Genomic DNA, 7203 nt, shown 5'->3' on the forward strand with positions numbered 1-7203 from the left:
GCTATCTATCATCATGAAAGACAAGAAGATACCCATCCAAGAAGCGCAATGAACCCCACACAGGATAGAGCCCAAAGAAAGTCACCAAGACTTATAAACAAATGTGCAAATAAAAAGGACCAAAGACAAAGAATCCTGAGATCAGCTAAGGAAAAATAAAGTCACCTATCTAAAAAGGGGAACCAATAAAACTAATCTCCAACTATGTAGCTAAAACCACGTAGGCAAGAAGACAGTGGGAAAACCTATATAAAAGGTTGAAGGCAAAAAAAAACCCAGTCGGCAATTCTATATTCAGTAAAACTGTCTCTCATATACAATGGCAACATTAGAATATTTCCAGATACGCAGAAATTAAGGGAATTTGTAAAAACCAGACCAAACTTACAAGAAATATTAAAGAGAGTCCTTCGAATAGAGAACCAAAAACATTAAACAATAATCTGATATTTGGATGCAGGACAGACCACCCAGATACCAACCCAAATAAAGAATTTTAAAAATAAAACAAAGCTAAAAGGCTAAAAACAGGGAACCAAAGACATCAATATGTAAATGATGACACCAAAACAAAAAAGAGGGAATAAATGGTGTAGTTATAGAACTTTCATATGGAGAGGAAGCCAAAGCGATATCAATAAATAAAAGACTGTTTTAAACTTAGGAAGATAACGGTAAATTTCAAGGTAATAACATAGAGGCGGTCTGGTGGTGCATTGGTTAAGTGCTCGGCTGCTAACCAAAATGTCATTGCACTGAAAGTCTTAACTAAAGAAATCTAGAAAGAGAAAGAAAGAAAGGACATCCAAATTGGAAGGAAGAAGCAAAATTTTCCCTATACACAGATGAAATGAACCTATACATAGAAAACTCCAAGGATTCCACAAAAAAACTACTGGAACTAATAGAAGGATTCAGCAAAGTAGCAGGGTACAATATCAACATATAAAAAATCAGTTGGATTCCTCTACATCAACAAAGAGAACTTCAAAAAGTAAATCACAAAAAGAATGCCATTTATAATAGCCCCCCAAATGATAAAATACTTGGGAATAAATCTAACCAAGGATATAAAAGACCTATACAAAGAAAACTACAAAATGCTACTGCAAGAAACCAAGAGACCTATATAATTGGAAGAAAAAAAAATGCTCATGGATAGGAAGACTCAACACCATAAAAATGTCAATACTACCTGAAGTGATCTACAAATATAATGCAAGACCGATCCAAATTGCAACAGCATTCTTTAATGAGATGGAAACACTAATCACCAACCCAATGTGAAAAGGAAAGAGGCCTTGGATAAGTTAAGTGCTACTAAAGAAGAACAAGGTAGAAAGAAGGCCTCGCACTACTGAATCTTAGAACCTACTATACAGGCATGGCAATCAAAACAGACTGGTATTTGTACAATGACAAACACACAGACCGATGGAAGAGAACTTAGAACACAGATGTAAATCCATCCTGCTATGGGCCGCTGATATTTGACAAAGGGCCGAATTTTGTTAAATTGGGAAAAGACAGTCTCTAACAAATGGCACTGGCAAAACTGAATGTCCATCTGTAGAAAAAATGAATCAGGACCCATACTTCACATCATAAACAAAAACTAACTCAAAATGGATCAAAGACCTAAATATAAAACCTAAAACAAAAAGGATTTCATTTTACTTGTTTCAGCAATCAACATCCATGGAAGCAGCAGTGGGCAAATCTGCTACAAAAGACCTCCTTAAAGTGTTAAAAAGCAAGGATGTCACCTTGAAGACTAAGGTGCCCCTGACCCAAGCAATGAAAGCTGGATGATGAGTAAGGAAGACTGAAGAAAAATTGGCATCTGTTGGTGAAGAATATTGAATATATCATGATGTGCCAAAATAAGGGACAAATCTGCCTTGGAAGAAGTACAGCCAGAATGCTCCTTAGAAGCAAGGATGGTGAGACTTCATCTCATATACTTTGGGCATGTTGTCAGGAAGGATCAGTCTCTGGAGAAGGACATCATCCTTGGGAAAGAATAGGGTCAGTGAAAAAGAGGAAGGCCCTCAACAAGATGGACTGACATGGTGGCTGCAACAATGGGCTCACGTATAGCAATGATTGTGAGGATGGCACAGGATCGGGCAGTGTTTCCTTTTGTTGTGCAGAGGGTGGCTATGAGTCAGAAATGACTCGAGGGCACCTAGCAAAAACAACAACAATAATTTAAGGAGATGGAAATTATAACAAAGTACCGAATACAAATTAACATTAATCTTTCTCAAACTCTTGCAAAAGAAAATAGGAGGGAACACTTTGTAACTGATTCTACGATGACATAATCGCCCTGACACCAAAGCCAAAAAACCCACAATATCCCTTATGAATATGAATAAAATCTTCAACAGAGTACTAACAAACCAAATCCAGCAGCAAAATACTAGCAAACCAAACATAGCAGCATATTGAAAAGACTATAAACCACGTCCCAGTGGAACTTATCCCACAAATGCAAGAGTTGTTAAGCATAAATATCAATTAATTAAGAAAATGAAGGAAAAATGATTTGATTAATGAATGCAGAAACATTATTTCACAAAATCCAAGACCCTTTCATAATAAAATCATTCAACAAACTAGAAATGTAAGGAAACTACATGTATCTGATTAAGGACACTTATGAAATACCCACAGCTAACATCACACGCATTGGTGAAAGACTACAAGTTTTCCCCTAACATCAGGAACAAGACAAGGATGCCTGATTTCATAACTCTTATTCTACATATTTCTGGAAATACTAGACGGAAAAGTTAGGCTAAATTTTTTTTTAAAGGCATTTGGATTTGGAAAGAAGTAAAATTTTTCCTATTCAAGATGACAAGATCTTATACATAGAATATCCTAAGGAATTCTCTCTCTCTCTCACATACACACACCCAAAAATATACAATACAAAAAAAAAAACAAAAAGAAACTGTTAGATTTAATATACAAATTCAACAGAATGGCAGGATATCAGATCAACACACAAAAATACAGTTCTGGAAAGCCAAATTTTTATTATTTATCTGTTTATTTATCTATCCATCTATTTAGTGATTTGTTGATATAGCTATCTCTTTAACTACTTATTCATCTATTCATTCATGCATATGTCTGTCTGTATGCCCGCCCATCCATCCATCCATCCATCCATCCATCCATCCATCCATCCATCCATCCATCCATCCATCCATCCATCCATCCATCCACCCACCCACCCAACCACCCACCCACCCACCCATCCATCCTTCCATCCATCCATCCATCGTGTTCATTCATTTATTTATCTCTCTCTCTGTTTACTTATTACCCTTTTGAGCTTCACATTTCTTCAACACCAAACTTCAAAATGACCTGGATTTTAAGGGAGAAAACATGTCAATGACTTCTTAATTATGCCTATGGGAAAAATTGATTCACTTGATTAGTTTTCTTCATTACACGTTTGCTTTAAATCTGCTTTAAATTACTTCTCATGAAGCTTGATCCAAAAAAATTGGATGATCTTTTTTTTCTTTTTTTTCCTTATTTGTATGAATTTAAAGAGCTTAAATTTGGAGGAAAAGAGACTTAATGATTCTCTCTTGGTTCACTATTTGGGCCCAAGCACCCATGTGTGTAGACTCAGTGCTTCTCAGGTGGTGGCAAAAACATTCATTTGCCCTGTGTTGGCTATTAGGTAGGAAGGTTGCCCCTGGCTGGAAGGAGGTCAGCCCTCAACAGTGATCATGTCGTTGGGAGAGTCTTTTGAACCTGAGCAGAGAGAGTGACTATATTTATAGAGTTTGTTTAAGTAATTCTCAGTGCAGAGAGTTTGTTCTATTTTTGTTTGTTGAGATTTTAGTAGAACCACGTAACACAGGGGTGTAGAAAGCTGTTAAAAGGATTTGTGCCTGTGTTTGAGCAAAGCAGTGCAGGTGATGCTTCCATCCCTGAATCTTAGTTTATGTAAAATAATAATCAAAAAAGCGGTAAAAACAGCAGCATCAATAATAATCATCATTAAAGCTCTTTGTTGAGTGCAGCATTCTGGACAATGTTGTAAGTTGTTTGCATGTGTTAACGAATTTACTTTTTAATAAACAATATTAGTGGTAGATGCTATTACCGGTAACACTTGAAAGTTAATAATTAATACCTGAATCAAGAGAGCAAATACCTTCTTACCTGTCCAGGCCCCTTCCAAGATTATATTGATTTTATATTTGCATTTTTGTTTTCTGGTTATAAAATCAAGTGCCAAAAACTGCACAAGTTTCACATTATTCAAAATTTACAAATGTCACCTTCATATTCTAGGTATATTTCCAGCAGTGAACAAAAGTGAGGCAAGTGTTGACCATTCATAGGACTCAATTCTTCAGTTAGACTCTGAGATTTGGTTTCCAGAATGCTTATGTTTTATCCTATGACTGACTCAATGATTGTTTGACGACTGGAGTTTCTTTGTAAGGTGTTTTAGAGAATAATGAGATAAAATATTTCAAATTAAGAAGTAATTATGTTATAAATTATAATTGAGGAAAAATGAAGATAAGAACTTACTGATGTGACTTATATCTCTGTGTGTGATAGAGTTAACCTATGTATTTTCTCTCTAAACTCTGACCTACATCACCTTTCTTCTTAAGTTATTGCACATTTCTTTTTCCTACTTGAGCACAGCAGCTGTCTTATGTCATCCCAAGGAATTAGGTAAGAGAGTTGGCTGGTTAAAATCCCACTTCACTTTAATTTTTCCAGATTAAATATATCTCATTCAAATAGAACAAATTTAAGTGGGCATCATGCCAAAATCTAAATTCCTGTCTATGAACTTGGAGACATTTAAACCTTAGGGGCTGAAACATTTATGTTGGATCTGTGGACTTCCAGAAAGCTGAGTCTCTTACTTCTATGGTCAAGCCAACTTGTTTATTTTGAGAATAAAATTATTGCAGTATTTAACATAATATCTCCTACATTATACAATTCTCAGTATTGCATGAATATTTTGTACAGAAAAAAATCAAAGTAAATATTAGTCGATTACTAATCACATGGAGTCTAAATCTACACGCATATTTTAAAGGTAAAATAGAGTTAACTGGTTTTTCTTTTTTTAACATTCAGTTAAGATCAGTTATTTGATTTGTTTTTCACTTGAACAAATATATTTTGAGCCTTGACCCTTTGTTCTTTTTTTTTTCTCCCAGGAGTGTAGATACTAAAAAAAACTAGGCCTCATAAAATATCACCTACAATTTCTACAATGTGCTTAATTGTGGGCTAGAGACCTAGTTCCCCCAGAAGGCCTCTGAGAAACAAAATATGAATTCCACCATGATTAGGCAGTCAGCCCATGTCTATCAAGAGGTTGAAAGCCTCATATAAGGATGAGAAAATGAGTTTGAACATTTCTTTTTTTATTAAAATTTTTCGTGGTAAATGATTGAAGGCTTATTGTCTGAAGCAAAAAAAAAAAACCAAAGGCCATCTTGCATACTCGTAGTGTGGTAACAGTTCCTGAAATGTGTTTCAGATTAGAGGTTTCTACAGTTTTGGGTTCCTTTTCAAATCTATTTCTCTGCCACCCCGTAGAGGTGCCAAATAAAGTAGCTTGATTATTCATGATATATGCAGTTTGTCTCTGTGACTCTTTGGTATATATAACCAACAAACAATATAATTTAACTTAAAACTTTGTGAAAGACGGACTTGCTGTGAGTATGTAACACTATCCCCAAGTGGGGTGACAGGGAAATCTGTTTAATTTTGCAGACCCCTTCCCCAGCGTCTTACCTAATGTTTTATTTCAAATAAAATTTCCTGGGAAAATGAAACATATCTCTATATGAGACACTATATATCTCAACTGAAATAAGTTTTAAAATTAATTACTTTATATCTGGAAAAGAATGTGGATGTCTACACATCTAATGAAGAAGAATGTGCTTTTCAATGCAGTAGCTTATTCTTCAGTTTTAAAAACATGACCCGCTGGATGTGAGCAGTCTCCTTCATAACAACAACCATTCAAATTTCAAATAGCTGTTTTAGGCCACTAATTACTCTGAATTTAACCTAAAATATTACAATACCTTGGAGACTTTACTACAATTCATATCAAAAAGATCAATATACAACTAATCTCAGGGACACTATTTAAAGGAATGTGTTTTATTTGATAAATTATGTAGAGTGGATTGTATTGTTTTTTTTTGCACACTCATTTCCTTGATTTGCATGATTTCTGGGCTGCCCAAATTATTCAGATTACATTTGAACGATTTCTGCAAAAATGAGTAGCAAGGTAAGTTATGGGAGATTGATTTGACCATACATTGAACTGAAATTTTCTTGGGGCGGCAATCACAAAGGAGCAAGGTGAGAGACATTTCTTGGTAAGGTGAGATAAGGGTTAGGGTTTGAAGGTCCAGTGCAACCCCTACTGGGCAACAAGGCCCTGCAGCTATCACTCATAGTCTTGATTGGGGTAGAAAAAACATTTCTTTCTTATTTTTGCCTTACCACTTTGTATTATGCTTAGGACATAGTCATGTTCAGGAATGTTATTAGAAAGGTGAAAGGTTGTAAACTATGTAAAGTATTTCAAGCAATACAAACACCTGTTGAGAAACTTATGCAGTGGTATTAAAATATTTTGTAAATTGTTTTATTTTTAGTGAAATATATATGCTTATATGCATATGTATATATGTGTATATAATGTGTAACTGTCTAGTTTTCATAACCGATTTTGAATACATGTACATTATCTCAACAAGTTGATGTTTTTAGTTCCTTTCTCCATTTTCATCATGTGCCCTTCATTTCAAATTTCTCCTGTATGTTTAGTGCATTTCTATAAATTACACGAGAAAAATTCCTAATATGAAACTGTTAGTTAAAAAAAAAAAAGCGGTTGCCATCAAGTCTATTCTGACTCAAAGCCACCCTGTAGGACAGAGCAGAACTGCCCAGTATGGCTTCCAAGGAGCCGCTGGTGGAATCGAGCTGCAAACCTTTTGGTAAGCAGCCCTAACTCAACGACCGCGACAGGTATGAATATGATCAAAGGTCATGAGAAATGATTAGCAAGTTTTGAAAAGATCTACCATGTTTTACCAAAACTATGCTACTGCATATCTGATAACGTTGCTCACAACATTTTTGGCCTAATAATTTAATAAA

The sequence above is a fragment of the Loxodonta africana genome, unplaced genomic scaffold, assembly GCF_030014295.1.
Source record: "Loxodonta africana isolate mLoxAfr1 unplaced genomic scaffold, mLoxAfr1.hap2 scaffold_119, whole genome shotgun sequence".
NCBI classification, from domain to species: domain Eukaryota; kingdom Metazoa; phylum Chordata; class Mammalia; order Proboscidea; family Elephantidae; genus Loxodonta; species Loxodonta africana.